The sequence below is a fragment of the Mustela nivalis genome, assembly GCF_964662115.1.
Source record: "Mustela nivalis genome assembly, chromosome: 10".
Classification (NCBI taxonomy): Eukaryota; Metazoa; Chordata; class Mammalia; order Carnivora; family Mustelidae; genus Mustela; species Mustela nivalis.
Window position 1 is genome coordinate 84402027 of NC_139029.1, and position 21293 is coordinate 84423319.

At 37.8% G+C, this 21293-nt stretch overlaps 1 protein-coding gene across 4 annotated transcripts in view; it reads right to left on the reverse strand.

Annotated features, from left to right (window-relative positions):
- OLFM3 (olfactomedin 3) overlaps positions 1 to 21293 on the reverse strand; it is a 203140-nt gene that overhangs the window by 4690 nt on the left and 177157 nt on the right. The window lies entirely within an intron of this gene.

The window sequence follows — 21293 nt, forward strand, 5'->3', positions numbered from 1 at the left end:
TTGGGTGCTGTGCCTTTAACTGTAACTTGAACCACGAGTAGCTGCTTTTTCAATGCTCTAAATCCAAAGAGTAGAGGAGTTTTAAAATGGGAAATGGTTTGTACAGTCTGGAAAGAAATAGTGAGGGAAATCATTATCATTATATTGAGTTTACAGCTGCTTCATTTAAGTAAAGAGGTCAGAAAAATTACACAAATTGACCATGGGCCTGTTTACCTGATCACTTCTCACCTACCTTTCTCTCTCCCTTATGGCTTGAGACTTTGGACAATGTATACAAGCTAGAAAGAACTCTATAAGGTGATTTTAAGTATTGGTGAATGAGCAGTTCCTGTGAAAGATATCTTTCTATAAAGATATCTTTATATATATAAAAATTCAACCATGATCTACCTGAAAGAGGTAGAATTTTGAAGGGCAAAAGCCTTGTACAGGTAGCAGGGCCCGGTACAGCACCCATTGAAGGTGCAAACAAAAAAATTCCAAAAAACGTAAGTCCTCAAGACCTTGTAAATACATGCAGAAAAAGATGTAGAGTATCAGTCAATTCAGTACCTGTCAAAAAATTGATGACGTTCTTAAAAAATTGTAATATTCTTATCACCATAGCTGTAGGATCTTAGGAAAACCTCAGACTTTATAAATGCCCAAACCTAAGCCAAACAGAAACCCAGGCATTTTCTAAGATTTTAAATAGCAAAATTTAAAAGTGACTTATACACTGTGAAAGGCAATATGAGTGCCTATAAATGTTGATCTTTACTCTATAAAAAAGGAATACCTTCTCTATCCATTTATGCCCCATTTTCTCCCTTGGTTTTTTTTTTTTTTTTTTTTTTTTTTTTTTTTTTTTTGCTTAATATTTTTTGGTTCTGTTTGTTCAATGTTTCTTCCATTTTCTGCCTATCCTTAGAATTTATAAATTTCCAATTAGTTCCTATTCCCATGTGTTTGGAAGATAAAGAACAGATCACCAAAGCAGATCAAGGACATTACTAATTATAGTTTGAAGCTTTTTTTGACTCCTTTTTCTCTATATGAGTTTCTCAAAAGAATAATATGTAACTTGTAAAATACTAAACTGTTCAGTTAGGAAGATGATGGATGATAATGTTATATTTTCTACTATTATTTCTGTGATAACTACAAATTTAGTAATCTCTAGCACTTCATGAAACCTGAATGGAATACATTTTTTTCTCCTTTTGTGAAAGAAATTGGATAAGATGGCTTTTTTATATACATTATATAAATGAATTACTTTATAAGTTCCTTATACCTAATAAACTAAGCAAATAATTAAAGAGACTTTATTGCATTATCTGTATTGAATAGCAAAACATTGGCCTAAACCTGTTTAGAATATATCAACTCAACTTGGTATAAACATATGAACAGTATGTTTGTTCATGTGGGTAAGTAGTACCAGTTTGAACTAGGCAAAAGCAAATACATTCTGAATGAATCTCATGGAGTATATTGTTTGCAATAAGTGAAAGTAATATGATCCTTAATGATGTCCTACATAAATATTTCTAAGTTCATAGATGATAAGTGCAAGAAAATTTCAAAAAAAAATAAAATAAATAGGAAGATATTCTATCCCCTGAAAAATACCACAGAATGTGTTTTTCCCCTTTAGGCATGGATAATAAATTCTTTTGTTAAAATACAAATAACAAAATGAAGTAAAATATGAAAAGTAACCCTGGCTTAATATGATGGACTAATAACATGTGTTTATCTTCTTTTTTCCTAAGATCTAATTAAAATGATAGTAAAGGAGTAAAACATGGGTGGAAAAGCCTAAAGCAAAGAGAGTGGTATCAGAATCTTCAGTAGAGAAGAAAGTTTAAATAATTTCTAGAAGGCAGAAGGTGGTAGAGTGGTAATTAAAGATGTAGGATAAGATAAGATGCATCAGTGTGTCTAAGCAGGAAAGGCAGTTGCTGAGGAGGAAGCTGCAACAGCCTACAGAAACATAGTTACTGTAAGGGTATTGGGTGAGATACAGGGCATTGAAAGCATGCCTGAAAAGCTGTCAATCTTGTCTTCATCTCTAGATCCAGGACCCCAGGAGGCAGCTTTAAAAAAAAAAAATCTACAAATCTGTGTTAAATACTTGAAAAGGATTAGGGCAATTAATGTAGGCATCAGAGCTCCAGAACAAAGGCTCCAACATTGACACTGGAGGTCTCTTGCATTTCTCACTATGGAATAAAGCGGCAAACCCTACCTAAATACACAGTTTCCAAGCAGATACATTGTTCAGATCTTTGAGAGTGAAGGAGTAGCCAAAGATTAGCATGTGTTTTCAAAAAGCTTACAATGAGAATGACTAAAGTGAAAGTGCAGAGAAAACAGATCCTGTAAGAAGAGAGAGAATACAGAGCAGAAGAGAAATAAAGATACTAAGATCTGTAGAGAGTTTTGTATATTATAGACCATTCACTGTAAAAGGAAAACACAAAAGAGCTACAAGAAGTTAGAAATATGATTACATTTTTAAAAATAGGAGCTATCCCAAAAACTAAAACAAAAAGACATAAACATAGGGAAAATATAGATGCATGTAGGATCAACTTAGAAGCTCATTCATCTGAAGAGTGAGTTTCTACGATGAAAGGAAGGGAAAAGAGTAAATTTTCAAAGAAATTCTATAGGGTATTTCCCAGTTACAAAGAAATTCTATAGGGTATTTCCCAGTTACAAAACCTAAATACAGGTATCATGTGCCTTTCAGAAGTCTGTGTTACCCTGAGTGGTGAGAGTTGCCCCACCAAGCTCCTTTCCTGGAAACCATACTCAGAATCTCAGCACTGAGCTGCTGTAGCTTTGAACTGTGACTATGAGCACCCGTGCTTTATGTGGAGTTATTTTGTGCATCCGTCTTCAAGATGTGTCCTAAGGTATCAGGAAAGCCTGAAAGAGGTTATCTTCTGGGTCTGGAAATGCTCAAGAAATTTTCCAGACAAAGTAATGCTTCTGCTTTAATTTGCGCCGTTTCGGATTCTGAAAATTTTTGTTAAGAATGCTCTACTATCTTATCATGAGGGAAAACTGTGTTCAGACTAAAAGGGCATGACATAATGAATGAAAAAAGATTTAGTCTTAGAAAATTACAGTGAAGTTTTAGATGAATAATAAAGAAAACAGAACTTTTCAGAGAAAGAAAGTGAGATGATCACACGCAAACAGGTAAGAATTAGACTGGCATTGGGCTTACCAATACTGGATTCTGGAAGACAATAATCAGTGATTTCATATTACGGAGAAAAATCAGAGGAAGCTATACTAGGGATATTGTCTCTCACACAAACTTCCCAAAGTTTACCTACAATTTAATTTTTCTTAAGAAGTTACCTGAGCATATGTTGAGCAAAATAAAGAGTAAACCAAGACAGGAGAAGACATGAAATCAGGAAAACATTTTTGTCCCAGAATGACAGCTGTGCTGTAGACCTTGAGAGTGATTAGTCCAGAATGGATAGACATGGGCCAGAGGGAGGTCTCAGGAATAAGAGGAATTGATCTATGGAAATACTGTATGAGATCCTCTAAGAAACACTGGGTATGGTGAAGTCAATTATTGAAGTACAAGCATTAAAGGAAAATTTATTTGAACTTAATTCTAGAAATTTTGCCTTTCGAATGGCACAGATGATAGGAAGTTGGACTCAGAGGAAAGAAATACAGCAGAATCCTACAGCAGAGTCCCCGCTTAGCTCCTCACATGAAAACCATCATGTCTGACTTGTAGAATCAGCCCATAAACTAGTTGTAGAATATTTGAGATATTTCATCTACTCTGTGATTACAGAAACAACACAATGTTTTAAACCATGATAACACGGAAGACTAGGTAAAGTCCACAGTATGAAAGAATTAAAAATTAAGAGAGGAGATGAAAGAAAGATGGAGGTTAGCTGACATCATACTTAAAAATAGGGCATGAAGAGAGCTTTCCTATAGTTGATGAAAAAATAATAAAGACTTAAATCTGAGGTGTGAAGTTTTAACATTGGTAAGGGTTGAACTGTGAATAGTCATAAAACTGTATTATGAGAAGACAAAGAAGTGCCTTTGGCTAAGTGACTTAGGTCTGCATTTTGTTTTAGCAGAAAGTCAGTAAACAATTTCCAAAACTGATTAGCCCCCTGAAAAAAGTAGAAAAATAAGTATATTATTAGAGATACAGATTTAAACATCTGAAGCTCTAAAATTAAACTTAAACATGATTGCCTCAGGAAAGGAAACTTCCTTTTTATTCTAAGTCCTTTTTATTCCAAGTATATGATTTTCTAGTTTTGTGCATATAATATTTAAATTATAATTTTATTTTTTTAAAGATTATTTGTCAGAGAGAGAGTGAGAGAACAAGAGAGTGTACCAGTAGGGGGAGCACAGACAGAGGGAGAAGCAGGCTCCCAACTGAGCAAGGAGCCTGATGGGGGGCTCGATCCCAGAACCTTGGGATCATGACCCAAGCCAAAGGCAGATGCTTAACCCCCTGAACCACCCAGGTGTCCCTAAATTATTATTTTAAAAGCCAAAATAGTTATAAAAACTTAATTAAAAAAAGCAAAGATTGCATTTGTGTATTGCTTATGGAAAGGTTTTTAATTGCCATGCTTCCTTGCAGGTCTAGGAAGTAGGTGGAAATTAAAGATTGAAATAGTCTCCAAAAATGAAAGGTGTTAGTATTCTGAATTTTAATTAGGCTTCAGTCCTGTAAGGACTAGTTTGAAATTATCTTCTTTAAACTTCCACCTCTGTCTTACAGTTGACATGACAATCTCTTTCCTTCTAATTGTTTCAACCTTAAAAAAATTAGAATCCTTACTATGAATTACGTTTACCAGTTATTTCATAGAGATGTTAAGAAAAGCTAATACATGATTACATTTGTTGGTACACGTGTAGGAGTTATCCTGAGATATTATGCATATGATTCAAGTAGAAATGCTGTACATTTTAAAACTTCCAAAATTGTGACTATGACATAAGAAAAATATGCCCCACTTTGCATAGGAAGAAAAATTAGCCTAAAATTTCTTGAAAAATACCTTATCTTTATTTTTTAATAGTTTTATTGAAAGTTGTATATAACATTGTTCTTGCATCTTCTCAGTTGTTTCTTCCTTATATTTGCCCTTTTGTACTTGGTGCAATTTGGCTTTTTATTCAAGGAATTTTTGTGGTTTTTATCCAATTTTAATTTGGTGATAACCATTTTGCTAGGGTAGATGTCCACACGGGGAGCTGGGCCATTTGCTTTCTCCCACTGTACTCATTGAGTGTTGATGTCGACATCTTTTGTCCTGTAAAGCTGGGCTACTTTGCAAATTTGCTGACCTTTGTAGTGTCCTCACCCAACCTGTACTTTATCATCTTTTTGTATGGGCATACATTGAACGTTGTACTTCTGTCTGAGATTTTGGAAAGAAAGGAAGACATATTCTTCCTGTAAATGTGAGAAAGTGCATGAAAGTGCCTTTTTACAGTTCTTGCTCAAGTCAGAAGTCACAGAGGGACTGAATTTCATTTTGGCCACTGGCCAATTTCAGCAATGACCACAAAAGGAAAAAGTGAACATATCTTTTAACGATGAGTGAACTTTTGAAAAAAAGACACCTGGCATCTCAGAAGTCAGTTAAAACTAAATCTGGATGTAGATCAATATAAGGTCTCAGTATGAAACATAAACATAATGGAATATTCATTTCCATAACACTTTATATCCAGAGGAAATGACTAAATGGAAACAAAGGAAAAAATAGTGACCTCAGGTTGTTTACTGGTACTGAAAGTGAATGGAGATTTTGTAGTTATGGAGTTTTACTTTAATGCTTTCAATGGCCAGACTCTACAATTCAAACTCAAAATGAGATTTTTAACTTTCTTTATGAGCCAAGCCAGCTCCTCTAATATAGATAGTGTCCATTGCCCCAAGGCCGAAGCACAGTATGGATACAGCAAGAACATGCAAAGCCCATATTTGCCTCCAATAAGTGCATATTTCAAGTGTTGATTCATTTTATGGGTGTGAGTGAGGTTCTGGACTCAGTTTATGTAACATAACGTTAATATGAATTGAGTTGGATGGATTGGTTAAAGCCTGTACAAGAACTATATTTGGGACTAGGAATTGTGCCATGAATCTCATATAATCAACATTTCCAAAAACTGACAGCATATCAGTCGCTTGAGGTGTCTTGGCTTCTGTGGTGTTTGGATAGAACCCAGCATTGTATCCATATGGCAGAGGGATACTGCTGAGCTTAGATCACTTAGACCAGGAATTAAGACAGAATTTACAACAGGACTTAAAAGCTTGTGACATCTAAACTAAAAATGACTTTGCTTTCTCCTTGTAGCAATGGACATTTTCTCTGAAATACACTAGAGGGTAAAACCAATTCTATTTATTTTATTTATTTATTTATTTATTTATTTATTTATTTTTGACAGAGAAAAATCACAAGTAGGCAGAGAGGCAGGCAGGGCGGGGGGAGGAGGCTCCCTGCTGAGCAGAGAGCCTAATGACGGGCTCGATCCCAGGACCCTGAGATCATGACCTGAGCTGAAGGCAGAGGCTTAACCCAATGAGCCACCCAGGCGTGCCCCCTGCCTTTTTTTGTAAAACCAATTCTTAATATTTAAATGTAAAATAATTCATTTATTCACTTAGCAACCATTTACTGAGTACATATGTACCAATATTGTGCTAGGAATACAAGGGGAACAGGGAGATAAAATAGACCCATGTGTTGTACCTTCTCAAAGTACTATTGCTTATCCTTTCCATTTCTTCTTTTTTTCTTCTTTTTTATTTTTGAATCAACTGACAAAGTTAAGTGAAGAAGTGATTTCAGACCAAAACTATATTGAGAGAAGAAGGATGGAGCATTGAGTGCACAGAGTTATCTCTTAATATTAAATGAAAATTATAGAAATTCAGCCCTGAGTACTAAAATATATAAGCACCTTTCCCATTAAAACAGCCTAGTACTAAAATATATAAGCACCTTTCCCATTAAAACAGCCTACTTAGCTAACCTGAAATTTAATCTCATTTTAACCACATTTGCATTTATTCTGCAAAACATACTTAAATTGTCAAACCTAGAAAGAAACAAGCAAATTCAACGAATTTCTCATGTTTAATTTTCTATAAAAAATGGATGTGAGGAAGCACCAAGGTGGCTCAGTCAGTTAAACATCTGCCTTCAGCTCAGGTCATATCCCCGGGGTCCTGGTATAAAGCTCTGCTTCACGTTCCCTTCTCCACAGGGAGTCTGCTTCTCCTTCTCCCTCTGCCTTTGCCTCCCCTCTCCCCTGCTCCTGCTCTCTGAAGTAAATAAATAAAATATTAAAAGAGAAAATGAACGTGAGTGTCGAGGAAGAACATATTTAGCAAATGTATTTCTTATTAGATCTCACTGATTTGCTTTTGCCTATGTGTCTTGTTGGTAGTTGTCCTGAGTGTGTGAAGGAAACTTATCTCTATAATTTGGTAAATCAATATAATTTTGCAAACTTTAACTCTGAGATTTCAGTGAATGTTTTTGTTTTTGTTTTTTTTCTGTGAATGAATTTTTAATGTAACCCATTAAATGTAAACCATTTAAAAAATATGCATGTAGGGCACCTGGATGGCTGAATTAGTTGAGCATCCAGCTCTTGATTTAAGCTCAGATCAAGATCTTAGGGTTGTCAGATGGAGCCCTGCATCAGGTTTTGCACTGGACATGGAGCCTGCTTGAGATTCTTTCTCACCCCCTACCCCTTCCCCCAACGGCTCATACTCGCTCAATCTCAGTCTCTAAAAATATTTTAAAATGATGCATGTGAAACTGCGTGAGCTCTGGTTCCAAATAAAGATATTTTACATGTAGTCTCTGACCAGAGAGATTCCTGTGAATATTTATAAACTTTGTGTTTTGCATTCTTGGATTCTTCTGTGTGATTCCACTTTCATTTTCTTCTCTGTCTGTCACTCATTAGCTATCTCCCATCTGCCCAGTGACTCACAATGTGCAATGCCAGCCTTTGTCTTCCTGGCACCACCCTGGATTTGACCTTGGCCCCATAACTTTCTACCCCTCAGTGAAATTCTTTGAGTAAACCAAAATTTATAGCATTAATAACTTAAACTGAAAAAATTATAATGGCTCAAAATATCAACAGTTTTAAATAATAATGTCTTAAATGAGTCATTTATTCATTGACTCATTTATTCACTTCACTATTCATTAATTCATCAAGCTAAGATTTAATGAGTATCAAGCACTGTTCTGTGTACTAGAATTAGTATGGTAAGCAAAACATGACACCTTTTTTTCTGGTGGAGCTTCCATTTGGAAGAAAGGGTATAAAAGAAAGAAATAAGCAAACAAGGCAATATATCAGGTAGGAAAAATTTTAATGCAGATTATTTAAGTAGAATAATTTGATAGTGACCTGGGGGGAGGCACTGCTTTAGATTGAGTGAGTAGGGAGGACCTCTCAGAAAGAGTAATAGTTAATCTGAGAGCTAATTGCCAAGAAGTCAACCATGGAACCTAAGTTGAAGGGAAGGAAATTCAGGCAGTGGATCAGTTAGATGGCAGAGTCTTAGATCTGGAGCAGGGTTTGGGGGGAGCAGAGAGGTGGTGGGGATGGGGACCGGGTTGGTGGTGGGGGCAGGGTGGTCATTCCTGACTGTCTGGATATGGATCCTAATTCTATCACTTACTCTCTGGGGATCTAGAACAGTTTTTAACCTCCCACTGTCTCATGGGTAACAGCATAATAATACCTATTTCACAGGGTTATTGGGAAAAATTAAGAAATACATATAACTATCAAAACCACAATGAGATATCACCTCACACCAGTCAGAATGGCTAAAATGAACAAGTCAGGAAATGACAGATGCTGGCGAGGATGCGGAGAAAGGGGAACCCTCCTGCACTGTCGGTGGGAATGCAAGCTGGTGCAACCACTCTGGAAAACAGCATGGAGGTTCCTGAAAATGTTGAAAATAGAACTGCCCTATGACCCAGCAATTGCACTATTGGGTATTTACCCTAAAGATACAAACGTAGTGATCTGAAGGGGCACGTGCACCCGAATGTTTATAGCAGCAATGTCCACAATAGCCAAACTATGGAAAGAACCTAGATGTCCATCAATGGATGAATGGATTAAGAAGATGTGGTATATATACACAATGGAATACTATGCAGCCATCAAAAGAAATGAAATCTTGCCATTTACGACAATGTGGATGGAACTAGAGCGTATCAGGCTTAACGAAATTAGTCAAGCAGAGAAAGTCAACTATCATATGATCTCCCTGATATGAGGAAGTGGTGATGCAACATGGGGGCTTAAGGGGGTAGGAGAAGAATAAATGAAACAAGATGGGATTGGGAAGGAGACAAACCATAGGTGACTCTTAATCTCACAAAACAAACCGAGGGTTGCTGGGGGGAGGGAGGTTGGGAGAAGGGGGGTGGGGTTATGGACATTGGGGAGGGTATGTGCTATGGTGAGTGCTGTGAGGTGTGTAAACCTGGCGATTCACAGACCTGTACCCCTGGGTATAAAAATATATGTTTATAAAAAATAAAATTAAAAAAAAAAGAAATACATATAACTTAATAAATGTTAACTGTTATCACTGTTCTTGCAGACGTCCTATATTTGGGTATGTGTGGTGAGTTAACACACACAGAAATTAAAAAAAAAAAAAAAAAAGCCAGTGTGTCTAGAGCACAGTTGGAAAAGTAGATGAGGTTAGAAAGGTGGTCCAAAAGATGAAGCTATGTAAAGTCAGAGTATTTGGATTTCATTCTAGGTATGATGGAAAGCTATCTGAGAATTTTAAGAAGTCAGGGGAGTGACAGAATGTGAGCGATACATTTTAAAAAGATCACTCGAGGTAGCATATGGAAGTTAATTAGAGGGAATAGAGTAAAGGCAGAAAGACCAGTTAAGAAAGAGATTATCACATTAATCCAGGGGAGGGATGATGGAAGTGGTGATGGGGATGGAAAATAGTAGATGGTTTGGATTATGTTTTTTGGGATAAAGTTCGTAGGACTGGCTTCAGAATAGATGTTAGAATGGGAAGTAAAAAGAGGAATTGAAGAAAACCTTATGTTAAAAAAAATAGTCCAAGATAATATCCAAATATTGGCTTGTTCAGCTAAGAAGATTGTATTGCCATTGACTCACAGGAAGTGACTGAGGAAGGAATGGATTTGGGAGAAAAGATCAAGAATTCAGTACAGATTATTTTAAGTTGTTCATGACTGGTTTGCATGCCAGTGGAGGTGTAAAGAAGATAGTATAAAAATCTAGGGAGCATAGACACCCTTTTGAGATGAGTTTTAACAGTCTAGGGAAAGCCAGAGGCTAAAATTGCCTTAGAGGGAGGACATACAGAGAAAAGAGAAAAGCATTTAGAACAGAACTGTGAGGCATGGCGACCCAGCAGAAGAGCTCAAAAGAAGCGACAGAAAGCACCTAAAAATAGTGTAGTGTTAAGGAAACACACACACACACACAGGGCCTTTTAAGAGGATGAAGTACTGAATTGTGAGGAATGCCACTGAGATCTCTAATAAGCTCACCGAAATGATCATGGAAGTTAGCAGCAAGAAGTCCCTGGTGATCACAGAATCAAATGAAGACAGTGTTAGGAACGGAAGCTGGGTCACCGTTGGTTCTGAAGACTGTAAATTAAAGCAGCAGCTATAGGAGATTCTTTCAAAGGAGAAAAAGCAAGGAGATGAGGGTAGAGAAATAAAGCGTCGTGGGAAATTTTTACTATTGTGAGGATCTCATGAAGAAAAGCTGGTTTGCCTTTGGGAATAATCTAGTAGAGAGGGGAGATGGGAAAGAGAATAATTAAATAAATGAACCCCATGAGTAGATGGTCATCTATTTAGGAACCGAGTAACCATGCCTCTATCTTTTTATACATTTTTTTTGGGCGGGGGTGGAGAGGTGTCTTTGTTTTTATTCCCACAAGTTCTCAGATGTTTTCCTAGGAAATGTTTCTGTGGTATATTCCATCCAAGTTAGAATGCTGAGGTGGGTGTTAGGAGATCTGGTTCCTAATCTAAGCTACAGCATTAAATCATCATGTAAAATTGGATAATGCACTTACTCTCTGGGATGGAATTTTCTCATCTCAAAAATGGAAGTTCTGAAGCTTGTCATTTTCTTAGTCTAATTAAGGCGACACTGAGTGGATAGGGCATGCACAAACTTTCATGTGTTGCTGGGAAGAAGGTGGTATTTGTGGTTGTGGTAAAACATGGGGTGATCAGGGTTATCATCATCTGCTCTTACTCTTGGGAAGCCAAAATCAGGGCTGTCCATGTTGCTTTCTTCCCATCTGAAATGTATCTGCTAAGTATTTATTTAATTCCAAGCTAAAATGCATCTTGATAAGTGAAATTGGTAAAATTAAAGGTGCAAGAATTTGTAAGCAACTGTCTGCTTTTTAAATTATAATTTTACAGATATTAATGTTAAGTGAACCACAGATATTTTCAGATTCTGATGGAATACAGAAGTCATAAAAATAAAGTAAAATAAACAATAGAAGTCATTTCTATTACTTGGCTCCCGAAAACTAGGTTTTGTTCAAATAAATCATTATCGTTCTTACTTCACTCTCACTTTTTGTGAGGACAAAGGCAGACAGAAAGGATAATTTCCCCAAATGCCTGGAAGACAAATGTTCTTGCAAAAGTGGATGGCAAAGAAGGAAGTTAAGATACTTGCTTCATTGATTTTTCTCCTGCTATGCGCCTCTGTCTACAGTGAGGAACAGGAGAATATTAGTATTTTATAATATATTGATTGTGTATATTCAGAAAATATACTGAATGGATAGTTTAAGAAAGTGACTGTTTTATTTCCTGATGACTTTTAGACAATAAACTTTTTTACAATCAGTTGCAATTCATATTTATCAATCAGTAGCTCAGGAAAATATATCATTTGGGATTCAGAAGATTTGTTGTTTGGATCAATGAAGCATAAAAAACATCTGTCTTTTGTTTATATCTTCAATATATAATTGTATCTTGTAATATCCTGAACTAACAGCTTCTGGATTTAAATCCTAAGGCCATGCCCATATAAGTAAATTAAATAGAGTAGTGACTATCTTTATGACAGAATGTTATTTCTTTTTACTTAAGGCCATTGGAGAACTCATGTAGCAAGAAGTAGATACAATTTGATCTTTAAAGTCTATTAAAACTACTGAAAATAAGTTTGTACTATACATAGTGAATTTTAGTAACGTATAGAAAAAATCTATGTATATTACTTAAAATTTTATTTGTATCTTTAGTCTTGACATTTATATTACCAAGAGAAAGGTGATGGTAATGATGGATACAATTGATTATTGGATAGGGCACTAGGTTGAGTTTTTGCTGGGTGTCTCGTAAATAAGGCCAAGAATAATATGTTTCTAAATATCTGTGTTTTTCCAAAATTGTTTTAAATTTATTAATTTGTTATAATTAGCATTTTATGATATATGGCCTGTGTATAGTTCTGTATATTCAAAAATACAATGATTAGGTAGTTGAGAAAAGTGACCTTTTTATTTCTCTTGATTTGAAAATTTTAAAATTATCTTAACTTTTTTGGGATAGAGCTTAAATTATGAGTATGTTTAAGGAGAAGCCTATTTAACATCCAGATTGAATGGAACAGAATCGTATTATGAAATCTCAAATATTTTGGCAATTCATGGTTGCCTTTGAAAGCACAATATATATATATATATATATATATATTTTTTTAATATTTTATTTATTTATTTGATAGACAGAGATCACAAGTAGGAAGAAGAAGCAGCTCCCTTGTGAGCAGAGAGCTTGATTCCAGGACCCTGGGATCATGACCTGGGCCAGAGGCAGAGGCTTTAACCTACTGAGCCACCCAGGCACCCCTCTTTTTTTTTTTTTTTAAAGATTTTATTTGTTTATTTGACAGACAGAGATCACAAGTAGGCAGAGAGGCAGAGAGAGGAGGAAGCAGGCTCCCTACTGAGCATAGAGCCCAATGTGGGACTCGATCCCAGAACTCCAGGATCATGACCTGAGCTTAAGGCAGAGAGGCTTTAGCCCACTGAGCCACCCAGGCACCCCTGCACCCCTCTTCTTAAAAGTCTTAACATTCGGTTGTAATCTAGAAAATGTAGGACGTAAAAAGAAAGATAAATAATAAATCAATTTATGGTAAAATATACCAATTACCTAAAAATGTGCTAAAATAATGAGGGTTTGAGGATTCTGGAAGAATAAGTCATCACCAAGTACTTGGATACTGGAGCAATTGCATTCTGTATTACAGTCTAGAATTTTAGGGAAAGTAGGACTGTCTTTGCTAAATAACTCATCTGAGGTTCTTCTCAATTTAATTCATGGGGTTATTCTTGTAAATTTCCCCTATTAAATTTCCAATTTAAATTTCACTCCACTCCACTGCAGGTACACAGTTTGGTTTTTCTATTAATTTCTGCTTCCACTGAGATTTTCAGTGTCTCTTGTTTTAAGTGCTAGGTAGAACCAAATATTGTGTTTTGTAATGAAATGTTGCATTGCCATTAAAGAGAGGACAGATAGCAACAATAACAAAGGTTAAGGAAGGCTGTGCTTTTATTGTCTTTTTTTTTTCTCCAACGAGTTTCGACTTCATAAAAGATAAGACATTCCATATTTGACCGTCATGAGATAGTGCCCTATGTCAGTCTCCATGCTCAGTGCAGAGTCTGCTTAAGACTCTCTCTCCCTAGGTGCCTGGGTGGCTCAGTGGGTTAAGCCTCTGCCTTCAGCTCAGGTCATGATCTCGGGGTCCTGGGATCAAGCCCTGCTTTAGGCTCTCTGCTCAGCAGGGATCCTGCTTCCCCCTCTCTCTCTCTCTGCCTGCCTCTCACCTACTTGTGATCTCTCTCTGACAAATAAGTAAATAAAGTTAAAAATAATAAAAAAATAAAAAAATATTTGCTCTCACTATTTGACACTAAGTTTTATCTACTACGTTTCAGGTGTTTTATGATAGTCTTCAAGAATTCAACTGGAATAAGACATAGATGGTCCCTGCCCTCTCAGAGAAGAGACATCTTATCTTTAAGGGGGTGAAGATTTAAAAAATGTAAAAGAAGCAAATGGGAATTTTCTGAAAAGTGTGCCAAGTTTCATGGAGAGTGGGATGACAGTGTCGGGGTAGCCAACCACACACAGGAGCAATCAGAGAAGGCTCATAGGAAAGTTGATGTCTGGTGTGTAAAATGCAAAATCATTAGAGTTTGGATAGGTAAGGTGGAAGAATGTTCTATTACGGGGTAGAAGGTCAGTGTCCAGCCAAGAAAGCATGCATGACCAAGGAACTGAAAGATTAGAATGGCTAAAGCTTATGGTGAGTACATGATGAGAACTTGTGAGAAAAGGGCTGGAGAATTAGGCAGATTCCATGTCATCAAGACAGACCACGAAAAGCTATTTGGATTTAATTTTAAAAGAAAATCATTTAAACATACGTGTAATATAATTCAATTTGCATGTGGGAGGCCATGGTAAGTCTTGAGACGAGGACCAAACCAGGCCCTGACTTGTGCCTCCTTTAAAGGCTGAATAGCCGAACAAAAGGCTAAGGTCAATAAAGTCGAGGAGCACTGAGAAGGGGTGTGTGCTATGTGCTGTGCGCTCGCCTACGTGACTTCCCACACCTTTGCTAGTCAGATAGAGCCGATTTGGCCGGGGTCAGAAATTCTTGGCTGGTCCTTGCTGTCCTTGCACGGGCTATAGACTACACCACTGTAAGACTGTGCTGTGCTTACACAAACTGTGTCTTGAGTGGCCTTGAAGTCAGTATGTCTGGTGCTAGAAGGTCTGCTATTGATGTTTAGGAAATAGATAATGGGATAGCTTGAAGGATTTTCTGTGCATGTTGCAAACTCTTTAGTAAACAGCTAAAAATAGATACTTTCTTATGATTGTTTCTGTTAGCTATATAATGCCTCACAGCCTTGAATAAAATTGGCACTATTGGACATCCTCCTTGGTGCTCCTCCTGCCCCCATCTCTTTGTTTCTTAATATCTTTTCACCATCCTCTTACCCTCAGGTTCCTGGTCGATTTGTCGCACCGGCTGCAACATTTGCATTTGGAAAAGACTATTTTAAACACCTCATGTAGTGGCGAGGGAATGACTTCAGGTTAAGGACAGTGGGTAAGAGGCCCACTGCAGTCGCCCAAATGAGAGATCGTGAATGATGATCTGGGTCAGGGTGGTGGAAGTGAGGCAGCAGCTAAGAAGTGGTTTCAAGAGATTAGTTGGAGAGAGAAATGATGTGAGTGCATGTGAATGGGGTTTAGGGAAGGATAAAAAAGACTCTCTAGCTCCTTTCTTTCTATAGCAAAAAAGAAGGAAATCTGGGTATGAAATCTGCCTTTCAATTCAGAAGGAACTCGGGTTTACAGATGCTGCCTCCAACGTGTACCTTAAACTCTCTGAGCAGAAATTGCCCATAATCATGCCCAATCCAGAATTCTTCCAGTGGTTAGAACAGATAACATGTAAAACAGCTGGCATACTGCTTGTCAAACAGTAGGCCATCAGTATTGCTCTAATGATCTACTTTTGTGCTCATTTTTGCCACTAAAATGCAAACTTCTTAACAGTAGAGGGAGACAGTGTGCTACTCATCTTTGTATCACCCAGTACCTACCAGAGTGCTGGCACACCCTGGAGAGTCAAATAGCATTTGTTGAATGAACAAATAAGACTATTACACATAGAAAATTGGGTTTTTCTTTTAAAATCTCATTTGGTATAAACATGCCGGTAATCCAAATTCCGTACTTGTGACCAAAAGTTGTGACCATCAAAAATTAAAAAAATTTTTTTTTAACATTTTATTTGTATATTTGACAGAGAGAGGGAGAGAGAGAGAGAGCACAAGCAGGGGGAGCAGCAGAGGGAGAGGAAGAAGCAGGCTCCCCGCTAAGCAGGGAGCCTGATGTACTATATAGAGATATATACAGGGCTCATTCCACCCCGGGACCCTGGGATTACCGCTGGAGTCAAAGACAGATACTTAACTGACTGAGCCATGCATTCGCAGATTTAGAGTTTAGATTTTAGATTTTAAAATCTAAATTTAAGATTTAGATTTTAGATTTTAAAATCATGCAGATTGTAGATTTGAGATTGGAGTGCGATGAGTGCTACGGCCATTCCCTTGAACATGAAGCCTCAGAACTGTTAATAGAAAGACATATCCTGAGCTTCACTAGATGGCCCCACACAATTGCCCTAAAATAGAACTAACTTGAGGGAGTGGAGGGAAGGTGACTGGAAAGTCTGATTATAATCTACATTAAACGTCTATTGATGCTCTCAGGGTGTGCTTGAGAGTTTTAACTGTGCTTCTTTTAAATTCTCACATGCATTTAATTACACTTCGCATGTCTAGGAATGGGATATTTAATGAAGCACGTGGGACTTGACCGTGTCTCTCACAGGAGAAAATTAAGCAGTTAGGAAAGAGCATTACTGTACCTCATTCAGACCCACTAGGGTGCTCCCTTGTTAAAACCTTTTGTTCTTTCCCTAATTTCTGTTTTCTCCAAAACCATAATTCTATGGTAGAAATAAGGCTGAATGGTGCCCTGGTGTTCTCAGTGACTTGTGATTCCTTTAGAGCCTTACTTACTTTTGGGGAGTAACTTAGTTAGACCTTGCAGACAATGAGGCTAGTTTGTTTTTTAGTCTCTTAAAATTTATGTGATGTGCATTTTCCCTAAAAGCAAATTCACTGAAAAGTTGAGCGGAAATGCATTCATCATTGTTGCAATTTGATTCTCTTGCCCCGATCCATTTCTGCCCTCTGCTAATTGGCTGTGTGTGTTGAGAGGCTTTTGTGAAGATTGAAGATGCCGTTGATGGGTGAAACTTCCTGCTCCTGTTACTGTATTGAGGATATACCATGATTATCTAATGTCTCGGTATAGATCCAAAGAGCAGAAGAGCTGGATTTTAGATGCTTTGGAACATTGAGCCCCTCATGTTTTGTTTTTTGTTTTTTTTTTTTTTTCTATCTATCTCCTATTAATGGTCCTGATGTTGATTAACATTTGTCTTCTGAGTCCATGTGTTCTGATATTTTGATAACTGGGCAGTTAATAGGGAGCACGGAGTTTAAAGGTTCTCAGAAATAATGTCATCCAATCTTTATTTAAAGTTCCAGAAAAGGAGGAGGAGTCAAGATGGCGGAGAAGTAGCAAGCTGAGACTGCTTCAGCTAGCCGGAGATCAGCTAGATAGCTTATCTAAAGATTGCAAACACCTGGAAATCCATCGGCAGACCGAAGAGAAGAAGAACAGCAATTCTGGAAACAGAAAAACAACCACTTTCTGAAAGGTAGGACCGGCGGAGAAGTGAATCCAAAGCGACGGGAAGATAGACCCCGGGGGGAGGGGCCGGCTCCCGGCAAGCGGCGGAGCAACCGCGCACAAAATCAGGACTTTTAAAAGTCTGTTCCGCTGAGGGACATCAGTCCAGAGGCTAAACCGGGGCGAAGCCCACGCGGGGTCAGCGTGGCCTCAGGTCCCGCAGGGTCACAGAAGGATCAGGGGTGTCTGAGTGTCGCAGAGCTTGCGGGTATTGGAACGGGAAAGCCGGCTACAGAAACAGAGCCGACAGTAAGCTCACAGCTCGGTGTTACCTTGAACCAGTCGCAGGCTCGGTGAGCTCGGAGCGCGGCCAGAGGTCAGGCAGACGGGAGTAACTGGGCGCTGTTCTCTGAGGGCGCACTGAGGAGTGGGGCCCTGGGCTCTCGGCTCCTCCGGGCCGGAGACCAGGAGGCCGCCATTTGTGTTCCCGTCCTCCGGAACTCTACGGAAAGCGCTCAGGGAACAAAAGCTCCTGAAAGCAAACCCGAGCGGATTACTCACCCCGGCCCCGGGTAAGGGCGGTGTAATTCTGCCTGGGGCAAAGACACTTGAGAATCACTACAACAGGCCCCTCCCCCAGAAGATCAACAAGAAATCCAGCCGAGACCAAGTTCACCTACCAAGGAGTGCGGTTTCAATACCAAGGAGAGCAGCAGAATTCCAGAGGAGGAGAAAGCCAAGCACGGAACTCATGGCTTTTTTCCTGTGATTTTATTTTAGTCTTGCAGTTAATTTAATTTTTTCTTTTTCATTTTTTTTTTCTTTTTTTCTTTTTCTTCTCGCCTTCGGGTAAAATTTTTTTTTTTTAACTGTTACCTTTTTCTTTTTTAACAATTTTTTACTAGTTTATCTAATATATATATTTTTTCTTTTTTACATTTTTCTCAGGTGTTTTCTTTTTTTAAAAAAATTTTTTTTTCTTTTCTTTTTTTTTCTTTCTTCCTTTTTGAACCTCTTTTTATCCCCTTTCTCCCCACTCACGATTTTGGATCTCTTCTAATTTAGTTAAAGCATATTTTCCTGGGGTTGTTGCCACCCTTTTAGTATTTTACTTGCCCCTTCATTTACTCTTATCTGGCCAAAATGACAAGACGTAAAAATTCAACGCAAAAAAAAGAACAAGAGGCAGTACCAAAGGCTAGGGACCTAATCAATACAGACATCGGTAATATGTCAGATCTAGAGTTCAGAATGACAATTCTCAAGGTTCTAGCCGGGCTCGAAAAAGGCATGGAAGATATTAGAGAAACCCTCTCGAGAGATGTAAAAGCCCTTTCTGGAGAAATAAAAGAACTAAAATCTAACCAAGTTGAAATCAAAAAAGCTATTAATGAGGTGCAATCAAAAATGGAGGCTCTCACTGCTAGGATAAATGAGGCAGAAGAAAGAATTAGTGATATAGAAGACCAAATGACAGAGAATAAAGAAGCTGAGCAAAAGAGGGACAAACAGCTACTGGACCACGAGGGGAGAATTCGAGAATTAAGTGACACCATAAGACGAAACAACATTAGAATAATTGGGATTCCAGAAGAAGAAGAAAGAGAGAGGGGAGCAGAAGGTATACTGGAGAGAATTATTGGGGAGAATTTCCCCAATATGGCAAAGGGAACGAGCATCAAAATTCAGGAGGTTCAGAGAACGCCCCTCAAAATCAATAAGAATAGGCCCACACCCCGTCACCTAATAGTAAAATTTACAAGTCTCAGTGACAAAGAGAAAATCCTGAAAGCAGCCCGGGAAAAGAAGTCTGTAACATACAATGGTAAAAATATTAGATTGGCAGCTGACTTATCCACAGAGACCTGGCAGGCCAGAAAGAGCTGGCATGATATTTTTAGAGCACTAAACGAGAAAAACATGCAGCCCAGAATACTATATCCAGCTAGGCTATCATTGAAAATAGAAGGAGAGATTAAAAGCTTCCAGGACAAACAACAACTGAAAGAATTTGCAAATACCAAACCAGCTCTACAGGAAATATTGAAAGGGGTCCTCTAAGCAAAGAGAGAGCCTACAAGTGGTAGATCAGAAAGGAACAGAGACCATATACAATAACAGTCACCTTACAGGCAATACAATGGCACTAAATTCATATCTCTCAATAGTTACCCTGAATGTGAATGGGCTAAATGCCCCTGTCAAAAGACACAGGGTATCAGAATGGATAAAAAAACAAAACCCATCTATATGTTGCCTCCAAGAAACTCATTTTAAGCCTGAAGACACCTCCAGATTTAAAGTGAGGGGGTGGAAAAGAATTTACCATGCTAATGGACATCAGAAGAAAGCAGGAGTGGCAATCCTTATATCAGATCAATTAGATTTTAAGCCAAAGACTATAATAAGAGATGAGGAAGGACACTATATCATACTCAAAGGGTCTGTCCAACAAGAAGATTTAACAATTTTAAATATCTATGCCCCCAACGTGGGAGCAGCCAACTATATAAACCAATTAATAACAAAATCAAAGAAACACATCAACAACAATACAATAATAGTAGGGGACTTTAACACTCCCCTCACTGAAATGGACAGGTCATCCAAGCAAAAGATCAGCAAGGAAATAAAGGCCTTAAACGACACACTGGACCAGATGGACATCACAGATATATTCAGAATATTTCATCCCAAAGCAACAGAATACACATTCTTCTCTAGTGCACATGGAACATTCTCCAGAATAGATCACATCCTTGGTCCTAAATCAGGACTCAACCGGTATCAAAAGATTGGGATCATTCCCTGCATATTTTCAGACCACAATGCTCTAAAGCTAGAACTCAACCACAAAAGGAAGTTTGGAAAGAACCCAAATACATGGAGACTAAACAGTATCCTTCTAAAGAATGAATGGGTCAACCGGGAAATTAAAGAAGAATTGAAAAAAATCATGGAAACAAATGATAATGAAAATACAACAGTTCAAAATCTGTGGGACACAATAAAGGCAGTCCTGAGAGGAAAATATATAGCGGTACAAGCCTTTCTCAAGAAACAAGAAAGGTCTCAGGTACACAACCTAACCCTACACCTAAAGGAGCTGGAGAAAGAACAAGAAAGAAACCCTAAGCCCAGCAGGAGAAGAGAAATAATAAAGATCAGAGCAGAAATCAATGAAATAGAAACCAAAAAAACAATAGAGCAAATCAACAAAAGTAGGAGCTGGTTCTTTGAAAGAATTAATAAAATTGATAAACCCCTGGCCCGACTTATCAAAAAGAAAAGAGAAAGGACCCAAATAAATAAAATCATGAATGAAAGAGGAGAGATCACAACTACCACCAAAGAAATACAAACTATTATAAGAACATACTATGAGCAACTCTACGGCAATAAATTTGACAATCTGGAAGAAATGGATGCATTCCTAGAAACATATAAACTACCACAACTGAACCAGGAAGAAATAGAAAGCCTGAACAGACCCATAACCAGTAAGGAGATTGAAACAGTCATTAAAAATCTCCAAACAAACAAAAGCCCAGGGCCAGATGGCTTCCCGGGGGAATTCTACCAAACATTTAAAGAAGAACTAATTCCTATTCTCCTGAAACTGTTCCAAAAAATAGAAATGGAAGGAAAACTTCCAAACTCATTTTATGAGGCCAGCATCACCTTGATCCCAAAACCAGACAAGGATCCCACCAAAAAAGAGAGCTATAGACCGATATCCTTGATGAACACAGATGCGAAAATACTCAACAAAATACTAGCCAATAGGATTCAACAGTACATTAAAAAGATTATTCACCACGACCAAGTGGGATTTATTCCAGGGCTGCAAGGTTGGTTCAACATCCGCAAATCAGT